This window comes from Struthio camelus, chromosome 2, assembly GCF_040807025.1.
Source record: "Struthio camelus isolate bStrCam1 chromosome 2, bStrCam1.hap1, whole genome shotgun sequence".
Classification (NCBI taxonomy): domain Eukaryota; kingdom Metazoa; phylum Chordata; class Aves; order Struthioniformes; family Struthionidae; genus Struthio; species Struthio camelus.
The window spans coordinates 141801062-141814546 of NC_090943.1; the positions used below are offsets into that span (position 1 = coordinate 141801062).

The 13485-nt window shown below is 43.2% G+C and overlaps 1 long non-coding RNA gene across 4 annotated transcripts in view; it reads left to right on the forward strand.

The window, feature by feature from the left end:
- Nucleotides 1-10203, forward strand: part of LOC138066053 (uncharacterized) — a 46813-nt gene extending 36610 nt beyond the window's left edge. The window contains exons 2-4 of one of the 4 annotated variants that reach the window (XR_011139242.1): nucleotides 1713-4300; nucleotides 5618-5754; nucleotides 10095-10203. This is a non-coding gene — a long non-coding RNA (uncharacterized lncRNA). Of the gene's footprint in view, nucleotides 1-1712; nucleotides 4301-5617; nucleotides 8042-10094 lie in introns of those variants that run through there. The other 3 variants (XR_011139241.1, XR_011139243.1, XR_011139240.1) reach the window with 3 other exon arrangements.
- Nucleotides 10204-13485: the final 3282 nt, after the last annotated feature.

Genomic DNA, 13485 nt, shown 5'->3' on the forward strand with positions numbered 1-13485 from the left:
GCTTTCCCCTTTTAACTTAGATCACCTGCTAGCCTCCAGAAATTGCATCTCACAGTAATATTAACGATATAAAAATTTGGAAGCTTTCCTACTACAACCCCTGTATTACACTTTGGTGCTGTTTCATTCAACTAAACTGCAGTATGACCACTTGCTTTTCCCTTTCATTTGTGTCAGCAAAGACATATCTTTTGCTTCATTAAGATCATACTTCGTAAAGCACTGTTTTTTTCCTAGTGGATGACAAGTTCTCTGAGCTTCCACTGAATTCAATAGTGATGGGGGATACTTAGCATTTATTATTTATTTCAGTCTCACTGAAATCGGTAGGATATAAACATAATTTTAAACAAACATTTGAGTACTTCACCAAATGCAGACAGATTGGTGAACCTAGGTCTCAATAAATAACTTCTTTTTTTAACCATGATAGCATATTTTGACACATTGTTATGCTACTAAGTCAGTCATATCATATTTAACATATTACAACCAAGATAGAAGTCAGTCTGCTATACTGAAACTCATGAATGAAAATAACCTTTGAACAGGATTTCTGAAAATCAGCTATACCTTTTTATATAGAAAGCCACTATTTACTGAGATCACTTTCATTTGTGTATCTCAGTTGAAGCTAACCTAGCAGTTAGGCAATTGCCAAGAGCTAGGACTGACAAACTTCCAGACAGATGTTTTGCCTATGTGTGGAGAAGGCAATATTACATGTACTCCTTAGCATGCCTAAGGAGTACATGGGTCCTTTGTGGCTCCGCTAGTAGCATTTACGTGCCCTCAAAGCTCCTGAAGACATCTGTGGAGTTGACCGGAGATTTTATATAGACATATATTTCTTCCCTCAAATACACCCTTTTCATTTTTAAATTTTTATTTTTATGTATGGTTTCTCTTTCACTTAGCTCAAATCTTTATATCCACTCCAGCATTACAGCTACAGTTCCTATCCCTTCCATGTGTCCTTATAGTTACTTTAGTTACTTATAGTTACTTCTGTTTTCCTAGCTTTGATTAATTTCTGGAATTTATCTAAATTATTCCTTAAGTCCTTTGTGGTAATAAACCATCCTCTAGTTACCAGTTTTCCCCCTCACTTCAGATACTAAAGCAGCAGGTGCTCTGGAAATGTCTGTGAAAGATATGTTTGTGACAGTTACATATATATGGAATTACTCTCCCAGTGATCAGCAGCATCAAAAATGGGCTTTTTGCATCTAGGACAATTACATTGATTCAAGCACCTACCCAGACACCTCAAGAACCTGAAAGCAGCCACCTTGAGTAGTAAAGTTTCTCAAGCTCACAAGCCCCCCAAAACTCTTATAAAGAGCAATCTTTACAAACAGAAAGGAATGCAACAGCAAACCCATACTGAGAGTGAAATATTATTAAGCTACTAACATTGGTAATTATCTGACTATTCTCCTTTATGGGACTACTGAGGATATTGCAAATGTTAGTTTTTGGTTCACACTATCTCAGCTGTTCATCAAACCCCAGTATGGATTCAGAGCAAGGATACATGAGCCTTTCTACTGTTGTGCATTTTCTCCTCAGTCACTGAGGAGCTATATGCCCATGTGCATGACTACCCGGGTGCACAGTAGCTTAGTGCCTCAGCTTTGCTAAAATATCAGTTGAGTTTTAACCAAAGTCCTCTCATCCCTGCTTCTGTCTTTCATGTTTATCTTTCACAGGGAAGTGCCACATGGGCAAGAAGAAGAGCAATCAGAATGCTAGTCTGCCTGCATCCCTGAATCTTCTCAATATACCGGCTCGTTCCGTGCTGTTATGGTGACTTCCCAACCTTTGCTGAATGAATTCTGGGTAAGTAGGCCACACAAAGTAATTTCTTCTGCAAGTGTTTTTCCCTTTTTACCAGTAGAGGGAGCAGATATTTGCACATCCTCTGGAGTTTTTGTTAAACCTCTAAATAAACTTCTAAAGCTCCAAATTTTCTTAATTGTACAATCATATGAGTGTGCTTAGCTTAAGATTTTCACAAAAATGAAGGATTTGAAGTAGTTCTTGAGTTCCTCTGCCTTTGTAGACCTGTGATTCATTAGACACAGTCACTCACAATCCCTAATTTCACAAAGAATTTCCCAGGAACTTGTGTGCTTCCTATTTAAAAAAGAAGAATTCATGGAATTTAAGGAGGCAGAATTAGGCTGTACATAAGATGCTACATATCTTCAGCTTCAGTTGGCAGAAGATAATGCACTCAATTCAGGAATGAAAGCCAAAAAGAGAAATAGAAATGCATTTGAAAGATCATGGACAAACAGAACCTGCAAGAGGAAATAAATAATATTTTTCATAAAAATGAGGACAGCTACATTTAAATAGCAATGCAGCAAGCTTAAACATGTCTGGGCAACTGCCTGCAGTAGCAAATATTATTGCATGACTCCAGTTAAACACAGCTTTACACAAGGCATAGTATATTATTTTCATTTCAGATCAAAGGGATATAAAGCTTTTCTTGTTCTTCTAGATTCTAACTATAATAGAATTGCACAGAAGACACTGTCTCTGAAAGAGAAGTTGTTATGGCTGGCAACACTCCCACACATGCAGGCAGAACAGTGGTCACTCTGGTCAAGTAATTCCTAATCACACACTGAAATGTAATAATGTGAAAGATAATGAAAATCTTTTGAACTTAGACAACTTTGTGAGCCCACCAGAACTGCATTTCATTTTTGTCTGCCCTAGAGGATAAGCTGTCTCTATGTTGTCTATGTGCTATGTAAAAACATCCAGCCTGTATTTACAAGGTTATCATTTCTTTTAGATTCATTATGAGTTCAATATGCTGGAAGATGCCAGTATTACGGTGCATCTTTTATACCTTGTGACAGAGACAATTTCATTTGCAAGCTTTACAGGGCAGAAGCTGCCAGGGAGTCTGAAGGTAATGCAGAACCACTCCCTACACCTTTGATATTCTTGGCAAGGTCATGCTCAGACCATAGCCCAGAAACTGCAGTAGTAGCTCTAGCATTGCTAAACGGCCACCCCTGCTCAGCGGTGTTGTAGTCTCTAAAACACAGTTGTTTTTATCGGGAAGCCACGAACCGGTACTGCCTGATGCCCCAGGCCACCTCAGTTAAGGTAACATCACAGGGGCAGGAAAGCAGAGGCCTTTGCCTCAGTGCCTAGATTTCCTATCAATAGAGTGCCAGTTCTTCCACAACTGTTGTTAGACTTCTGTATTTAGATTTCTATCTTCAGGAATCTGGGCTGTGCGAGATGTGCAGGACCCAGTGACTGTAAGGATGTCTGCACAGCTTTTTCTAGAAAGATGTGCTCTGAGCTGAATGGAAATAAGATTCTAGGTGCCTTAGCTGTAGAAATAAAACAAACCTGGAGATATGACCCGGGAAAATCACAGTGCTTAGAAATCAGAAGGCAAATAGAAAGCACAGTGAGTAATATTGAAATAGATGACATCATGATCATTTAAGGAAAAGCTTTGGATTTATTTCTTCATGGATTCAAAACTGGAACAGATTCAGCTAGTGGTACGCGTTCTGCCATTTCTGCCCTCATCTGCCTCCTCTGCCCATCTGTCTGTTTTGCCAGATCCGTAGAAAGTCACGCCCAGGGACGAGAGAAGAACGCCCTTCATGAGCCCTAGCTGTGCTTTCCTAGCAAACAGGAGACAAAAGCTCCCCACACCAATGCTCACCTCCTCAGGGTAGCTCTCTTCTCAGTGGAAGATAGGACGGCAAGGAGAGTGGCCACAAACATCTTCCCTAAATCCAGGACTTGATCTAATTCCCTGTTTTAATACTACTGTTAGAAAGGAAAAGCAAAGCTGGGTATTAAAGAACTGTCAGCAGAGAAATGGGTTAAATGATGCTGTAATTGTGTAAATGCAGATGGATGATAACTGAACCTGTTTATAAACTGCAGCAACTCTCTATTGCCTAGAGATGACTTCATGCCTGAAGAACTCTTGTAATCTTTTTCAATCAATGCCTTTATTTTTCTCTCACGTAAATGTCATGTAAGGACATATACTACATTATATGAATGTCAAAGATAACTGCCCGGCAATTGTGCTTTCCTTTTACTTCCATTTTCCCTTAAAAGTGAGCCCTTCCTTTTTGCTGCATGTGAACAAAAATAGGATTTGATGACAAAAATCTCATCCCCAATCAAGTCTTTTTTCCAGTGAAATTTCCACAAGAGACGTTAAGCAGCCACACGAGCGCAGCTCTTCGCTGTGACGATCACACAGGAGAATAATGAAGATTAATCATCACTGTATCAGAAGGTATCAGTGTGGCTGAGCACCTTGATTAAACAACTGCTTCAATCCCGCAGCAGTGATGGACGGAAGAGACGTGCCACAGAGCCGCCCTGTCCCCGCACCCTGGGCGCCCCGGGACAGCGTCCTGCGCGCTGCGGTGGCAGGGGCAGCCGGGCCGCAGCCACCCTGCCTCCTACATTTATGCTCCTGGGGTTTATTCCTAATGAACTACTATTAATTAGCGCCCTGAGTGGACACCCATTTCGGGGCAAGCGCGCCTGACGACGGATGGGCGCGGCTCCCCTCACGCGTACGTAGGGCACAGCCGTTGGGAGCTAACGGCCGTGCCACGCCACTAACGGCTGCGCGCGCGGCCCCCTTAGGGCGGGCTGCTCGGCCGCCCGCCTCCCTCGCGCAGCCGTAACGGCCTCTCCGCGCAACACCCGCGGCGGGGGACCCGCGACCGAGCTGCCGCCGGTTGGGGCTCGCTGCTCCGCCGCCCCCGGCGCGGCCCGGCCCGGCGCGGCGCGGCGCGGACACCGCGCGGTGGCGCTGGCGCCGTGCACCGTTAGCGGCCTGGCGCGTCCCTGAGCGAGGCTCCGCCGCCGCCGCCCCCGGCCCGGCCCTTCCTACCCCTCCCTCCCTGCCTCCTTCCCCGGATTTTTTCTCCCTCCTGTTTTAAAAACAGTGGCCGTCCGCCGCCGGGCGAGAGGCACTGACTGCGGTGTTGCCGGCACGGCCGTGCTTCCCGGTGTGCAGCTAGGCAGCTCCCCCCACCATCTGCCCCTTTCCGCTTGGTTGGAGCAGTGAGGTAAAAAACCGCCCGGGTTTAAAAAGGTAGGTCGATTCCCAAGCACACTGGTTCAAGCCCTAAAAAAAAAAAAAAAAAGCAAACAAAACAAACAAACAAAAGAACAACAAAAAAACACCCATCGTTGCTGTTCGTTCTTAGAAATAGTCTTACCAGGTGGGAAACATGCCCTCCTCCCGCTTTTGCTCTGTTTGGCTTTGTTGGTGGGTAATGCTTCAGCGTGCTCAGATTTTCAGGGCCTCGACGTGTATTTACTGCTGTCATGAAAAGGTTGTTACTGCGTACTTAGTTAAGCGTGTGCTTAAGTCTGTTATTGGAATAAAGCCCTGAGGAAGCGGGGTGGCGGGGGGAGCAGAGACGTGGACACACACAGGTGGCCAGTGCTTGAGGAGAAATATTCATCGCATCAAATCAGGTGTGGGCAAAAAGAGAATAAACGCTTTTTGTAAAACATCAGTAAAACTGAACAATCTTCAAGTATAGGTTGTCTTCAGATGCCCTTTTTTTTTTTTTTTTTTTTTTTTTTGCAGGTCTCAGTCTCCTGGTAAGAAAGGAAGTATAAAGGAGAAAGAATCACTCTGTGTTGGGCCTTCTCTTGTACTCTTCCTTATGCATCTCTTACTGACCAACGTCGGTGGCAGGATATTGGGCTAAGCAGATAGTCATTGTGAGCCTGTGTGGATCTTCTGTGTTCCTTCCACGAAAGTAGACGGGATACTTCCCCAAAATAAATACCTCTCTACTGGGTGTGGAATATTTCAGTCCTCTTGCTCCTGTTTTGTTCTGAAATAATTTCTATGGCAAATGCTCACCATAAAAGTATTTAGAGATTTGCCTGAGTAGTAACTGACTAAACAAATTTAAGGTTTTGGCCCTCATTTTTTGTATGTCTAAGATCACTTAACTAATTCATATTCCTGCGTCTTTCTCATCATACACTGCAGTTAGACACTTGAAAAAGTTTAAGGTGCTCAGAGGGAGGCCTTCTGGCACAGCCTTTTTCAAGAAACTATTACGAGACAATAAGAAGCATAATCATTAACTACCTAACAGTGATGTCAGACCTTCTGTTCTTTTGAGTTAATGTGTGATTTAATCACCACAAATGGAGGTTTTCAGTGTGGCCTTTTACTGGGATTAAGTATTGGTTGCATTTTGACATCCAAGAAAACTTCAAATAAATACAGCAATCTATATGTGTAATATGGTAGTTGTGACAACTGGAAATTGAGAAAGATACTGCTAATTATACGTATTGCAAATGGTTAACGTAGATTATCTGATACGTTGCATATTTCACTGATTAAAACAGCACTAGTTAAGAAAACTCTTGCTAACTGAAATCTTACTTTCTTATCTTTAGATCTAGAGAGAAATTAAAAATGAAATGTATGTTTTGTATTGCAAATGTAGAACAGCTGGCCGGTGTTTTTGGCGTGATATATGTGTGCACACCACAAAGCAGCCAAAATCAGCACAAAGCCCATGGTTACACACATTGCATACTAACAGTGAACCACAGAACCCTTTATGCTGTGACTCTATGGCCACTGAAAATGATTGGGTTTTATCGTGTAGTTTCCTTTATTTAGTCTACGCTAACTAAAAGTATCCTCTGTTAATGGACGTTGATTTGTCTTGTTAGCAGCACTCCACAGATAACAAGAATCTAAACTTTGCTAAATTCATCTTGCTTGTTGCTATTTTTGTTTATTTCAAAATGTGGTTGATTAGTGCTTGTGGAACTCTCAGTCCTGGAGACTGAAGTGAGCTCTTTAGCCACTGACACTGCATTGCCCAGCTGCTGGCCCCGCAGCTGCCTTGCCTCTGACCTGCTGGCCCCGGGGTGCGGGGGTGAGAGCACAGCTCACTGCTCTATCTTTGCTACTGTGGCTAATTGTGTGGTAGAAAGCCAGTAGGACTTACAGCAAAAGCATCTAGATTTGTGATTTTCAGACATATAATAACTTGTGGTCACTTTTGACAAGGATCAGAGGTGAAGCAGTTGACCCAGAGTTGAAAGGTAATGCATCCTATTACCAGTGCTCATCTGACTACTGCCTTACAAGCCTCCCCTTACACTTACTAGGGGAAAGCAGATGTCTTATTAGCTGCCGTGCTTAAATGGCTTTTGTCATCATGTCAACTTTGAGATGAAATAGGGGTAGGTGGGGAAACAATGACCAGAAAAGAACTGCTAGACGTTTTAAATAGAGTGAAGAAAGACACAAGTGTTCAGAAAAAGCAAAATACAAAAATGCACAGAGATATGTTTTCTAGCTTTGTGGACAATGGAAGAATCAGCCTTGCATCCAGTTATCACAAAATTTTGTGATACTTTAATAGGAGACATGCTTCTAGTGAGGATGGACTAAAGTAAACAAGCTGCAGAAAAGTTTGTTGTAATGCTCAGTGGCCATCTCTCTTTTCCATTCGTGAAATGCATTGCATCAGCATGTCTTAGCTGACAGGTAACCTACCATCTCTCCCAACCTACCCTCTCTCCCAACATCTAATTTGATGCTGTAGAAATGTGGGCACTCAGGCAGACCTCCCACTTGCCAGCCTGAGAAAATGATGTTCTTCATATAACTGAAAAACACACTTAAACTCAAGGTTAACCAGGAGTCAAGTCACTAGGGCTGGGATAAAACCACTGAGCCCTCTTCTCTGTCCATGAGAAGGAGGACAGGTAAACACAGGCAGACACCAAACTAGTTTTAAGCTCTTTTGGTGCTGAATGTATTTCAAAGCCGAGGAGGAGTGAGCCAAGCTCACTGCACAGCATCAGGGTGCAGCAGGGGCCAGTAGTTCCACGAGGGGGACAAGCTGGGAGCAGGGGCTACCCAGTGCAGGCCCTGTCCCCAAGGCTGCTGAGCATAGCAGCAGAGCTGGGGACTGGTAATGGCCCTGGGCATGGCCAGGAATGGACCAGGGCCAAGTCCAGCCAGGGAGTCCCATCAGGAACAAAAGGAAACGGGGCCAGAGACAGGGCTGGAGGCGGGTGTGCCTGCAGCATGGCTCAGCCCAGGACGGGGTGCCCCAGGCTGGGCTGAACTGGGATGCTGGGGCCTGGGCAAGGGTGGGGGGGACTCCCTGGGGGAGGCAGCTTAGCACCAATAAGGCCTATTTGTGCCCTCAGGGCCCTGCCACGGGAGCTGGAGAAACTTAAGTTTGCTTCCCCAGCTCTCTAGTACCTACTACTAGCCATATTGCAATACATTCCTTTGAAATAACCTCAGGCTCTCGTCCCTGCTCTGTTGCTCCTCGGATGTGACAGCAGCATGCTTTTCACCAAATCTGTGCTGATTTGGGAGGAAATAAGGCCAGCGGACTAATCCTGTGGAACTGTTCTTCCACAGAAATGCTGTCAGGGTGATGCAAACAGGCCTGAGTATAACTGAGACTGCCACGTGCCGAGTTTTACCACCCAAGAAGTTGCTGTGTTCATGCTGTTACATATTAGAGAGGAGAGGTTTGCTGTCTGTTGGATTGGTTGTTCATCTGGCTGCAGAAAGGGAGGTTTCTCTTGGAAGAGAAAATGTCAGATGGAAGGAAGTTAGTGATGGTGTTCCTCTGGGGTCAGACTTAACACTGGCCTTGTTCTGTTTTTTCATTAGTGATAGAAGTATAGGGAAGGAGGTAAGTAAATACATTGTTGACACCAGATTGGGAGGCATGGCCAACAGAAAATGGACTAGAATATTATGCAAAAGCATAAAGAAAAATGAGCATGAGGATCAGTGTGATAGAAATGGAAAAACAATCAATAGGAAAGAGTCTCCCTGTTTTGGGATTAATCATGGGAATTTCTTTGAGTTCTTCAGTTGTGAATGACAGAGGAGGAGTAAGTCTTGATTTTATTAGTCATGATAAGATGACAATGAGCCACTAAGGTGTGTTGACTGTGAAGAAAAAAAGTTGATCACAAAATCTATTAGGCCAGGTATTTCCTACAAAGGCAGGAGGTATTAATGCTCTCATAACTCTCTGGTGAGATCTCACCTCTCCTACTTTATACTGGTCGCTATTTGTCAGGAGAAACTTGTTCAGCCAGGAACAGAGATAAAGATGATGATTAGAGGCAGTCATTCTCTTATAAGAGCATACTTATACCAATAACTAACTCAGCAGAACTAAAGACTGAGAGCTTATAAGATCTCTCGTTATAAGTAATTCAGAAGAGTCAGCAGCAGGAAAGGAAAAGGGCTATTTAAGTTAAGCTAAAGAGCAATTTTGGCGTAAGAATGAATGGTGTGAGAGGGTGTGGGAATCCTACAGTGCCAGAGAAGGAGCTAAAGGAAGTGACAAACTCCATTAACCTTCTTGGCTGTCCTTGGCTATGAGCTGAATAAACAGGCTTAGCTGCAGAGAGCTTGGTTAGCTTTAAAAGGGACTGGTAAGTTAATGGCAGAAGTTTGAGAGAGAGAGTTAAATTCTCGTTAGCTAGGGGCTCTGGACTAGGGTAGTTAGCAAATAAGGTAGGTTGATGTTTGCTTTTCTAATATGGTATCACTATTTAGAGAGCCTGAGAAGTCTGGGAGGTTGAAAAAGATGGAACTCAGTTTGGCCTGTGCAGAAGAGTAAGGTAATAAAATGGAAGCAGAAGTTGGCAGTAAGCACTGAATGGAGTCAAAATGTCCTTCTTTGGGTCTAGGCCCTTCTCTCCTGGTGCCCTGGTGAATGAATGATGGAAAGAGTGGGGGGAAAAAAAAGATGAAATGAACTTGTACATTGAGAGATAGCAAGGAAGACGTGCTTTCCAATTACGCTTTCAAGTTTAAAGTTATTATAGTCACAGTAAGTTCAGCTATTGATATCTTCAGGCATATATGAGCTTGAATTCTGTAATTATTCCTGTCAAGAACTACCTGGGCCAAATACTCCACTGTGAGAGTATGGGCTGCTTTGTATCATAGCATAAAGGGCAACATATACTCTTCAATCTCTGTACTATCTACAGTTGCACTCACTTCCGGAGGAACCATTCCCTTTCCTTTTTTTCAGCTAGCAAAGTAAATGAAGAAGATTTTAGTGACACCAAGTGCAAGTGTGTGTGTGGTGGAGAATCTTTCACCTGTCCAAGATCTGGTGATCTGAAACTGTGAAACTGTTAAAAGGTAGGCCAAAGTAACCTAACCTGTGCCGTCTTTAAGTGGTACTGTAATGCGTCTTGTGTGTGTCTTAACTGCTTTTTGAACTGTTCCAGACAATATCTTTACTTCCCGAAGGGCCCCCCAGGTATGCTCCACAGAAAGAACACCAAATATATAAGTTTTTTCAATCTTTCCACCATTATGTACACAATACTCTTCAGGATGATGAGGAGTGCTCATCCCTCTACCAACAGCACAGGCTGCATGCCGCAGTGCCATGAGGAGTGTAATCCAGTGGATCCCTTTTTCTCTTCTGATTCCCCAGTTGGGGATGTTTGCCAGGGCTTGCACCACCTCGGCACGCAGGGGAACATCTCGCAGTCACAGCTCGAGCGAGCTGTTGCAGCTGAGCCTCCCACCACTTACTCCAGGTAACTCAGCACAGCGAATGCAGCGATAACATTGGCAGGTAAATCCCAGGGGCAGTTACCAGTTTTAGGAGGCCGAAATTTGACCATATTCCTTCATCACTGCCTGGTTTGCAAAAATTTGAGGTTTGCTGCAGTATAGGTGCTGTAAAGGCATAAGACACAGGCAGACGCTTTTTCTCTTTGTTAATGAAGAGGTTCTTTTTTTCTTTGACTAATCTGAGAAAGTGCAGGTCCACCGACTGTGTCAGCTGTTCCCCACAATTGCTGTGTTATGTACCTGCTGCTCTGTGTGGGAAGTAGGGATTCCAAGTATTAAAGGCCCAGAAAGAAACAGATACTTCCTGGTAATGCTCTTTTCTTTTCTTTTCTTTTCTTTTCTTTTCTTTTCTTTTCTTTTCTTTTCTTTTCTTTTCTTTTCTTTTCTTTTCTTTTCTTTTCTTTTCTTTGTGCACATTCATGTTTACACTAGAAAATCAAAAGTCAAAGGGCAAGACCTAGCGTAAAAGTTCATGCATTAAATCACAGGAAGGCAGTAACTATCTTGGCACCTCTGGCTGCCTTCTGAAAGTGAATACTTGCTCTCACTTAACACTACCAGCCTGAGTACAAGATGTCGCTGTTGAAGATTAGCTTGGTATGTTGACATGGAAGATGTCCTAACATAGTAAGACAGGATGGGGGAGTGACAGCAAGTGATCAAGGACAATCCGCCCTAGTGAATGAGTATTAAAGGTTGATGGAGAAGCATGAACTTGGGGGGTGGAGGGAGTTTGAAGAAACACTGATAGAGGTTAAGAAAATGTCCTTTTTAAGAAGAGAGAGGCAGAGGAACATTAAACAGGTAATGACAAAGTAAATGGAGGAAAGCTACTGCACAGTGCAGCTGCATGACAATCAGGAGATGTGACACATGTATTCACTAGCTATTTGCAGTGATCAGACCAGGGACTTGGATCATGATGGCATCTGAGCACACAACAATAAAAGGAGATTTCCCAGGTAGTTGTAGGCATGATCCAAAATGAACTACCTGCAACTTTGTGGCCAGGTTGTAATGTGATACCATGGTATGCCAAATAAAATACTCAGGAGTTCACAGGCGTGTGCTGCACTCTATATTTCTACTCCATGGGAAGCTGAGGAAGTACATTTAAACATGAATAATCATGTCAAAATCAGGGTCTGTAGACCTCCTCTTCTTAGGGACAAATCACTTCCATTGAGATCAGTGGGACCTAGTCATAAGAGGTCTGAACGGAAATCCTTCAAAAAGTCCCTAGTCCTTCTATTTGCTTCAGCTGTGTTTTGTTTAGTTTTCTGAGTCAGAAGAAGAGGATCACTGGTACTTAATGTTTGGAGAGAAGTTGTATTTGTATTTCTATTAGCATTAAAAATTGCATCCTGCTTTATGGACTATGAAGGACTAAGACAAACTTGTTGATGCCGTTGTAAAATAGCCCTGCCAGTACTTTGACATGAAAGTAGGCTGCCCAAGAAGCAGCCTACTGTATCCTCTCATCTGTACCATCATATTACAGTAGAGCCTGGCAAATTTAATTACAGCACAGTATTCTGTTTTCTCCCAAAGAGAAGAGAAATTTGTTTGCCTCTTGCCCTGGGCTTTCACATGTTGTTTAGAAAGCTCATATGTACCAGCATGGGCTGGGTGAGAGCTCTGCAAATGCAGGCCAGCTGCCAGGAAAGCTGCCTCCAGCTTTGCTGCTCTCATTCCTGAGCTGTCAGCTCTGCTCTTCCAGGGAGCATAGCTGCCGGGGGCAGTCAGAGCTGCACGACTCTGCTGCCCTGTTCTAATTACAGAACATTAGTTAGTAATACCTTTATTAAACATGTGCTGCTGACATGGCTTTTCCTAGTAACATGTAACAATGTTATGTTTTTAACCTTAATGGTTCTAAGACAAACCTTAATGTTTCTAAGACATCAGCAGTGACTTAGCTGTATCAATTGGTGTTCCTGTTAGCAGTGCAGGTGGAAGGGTGGGAAAGAGCCGAAAGCTGTTCCAGAAGAAGGCCTGCATTGATAGAGCTTTTCCTGTGTGTGTGATCAGGGAATTGTCAGGATGCCAACAATTCTGCTCCTTTTTCTAGCAAAAAACATTTTCTAGCAAAAGAGACTTATGATTTCTGTTCCAGTTGAAATGTTTCCACTGATTTCTCTTGGTTCCACTTGAAAACTAAGCTTTAGATCAGAGCATTTGGGCAACTGATTTTCTGGACAGGTTATTGATTCCTGGTGCTGTGGTTCATCTACAGAAACCTAAGAGAACAGCTGACAGATACCAGTGGCATGTCATCTATGAAAGGTGAACTTGACTTGAACATAGATTTCAGCTTGAAGAATCAAAGTTAACTGAAATGATTTAACTTCCTGGGCAGAGATTTTGTCTTTGTGATGACCAAAAACAAAAATATTGGAGGCACTAGCGAGAGCTTTTTCTGCCTTCAGAACTCCCATCAGTCCTCCAACTTTCAACCCTTTAATAGACCAACGTCCAACTTATGCCATCTACCCGTGGTCCCAAAATGAATAAAGCAGTTCCAGCTGGGAATACCTGTATTCCACAGCAGCACCTCACACCAGACATTGGGTACAGATTAGCATGAATCTTACAGTGGCCTCACATCTCCTGTATATTATCCAAGGCTGAAGAATACTCATATGATTAAACACACTTTATAGTTTCTTTACATCATTATAACACAGAGTACCATGACCAGATTGCAGAATCTGCTCTGTATACTGTATAGAGCCCCAACCAACAATCATTTCTGTGCACAGTCTGCTGTGTGGGATTGTACCTCAATCACAAGTCAGGCTCAAAGTGTTTCTAGATAGTACTTTTTCTGATCC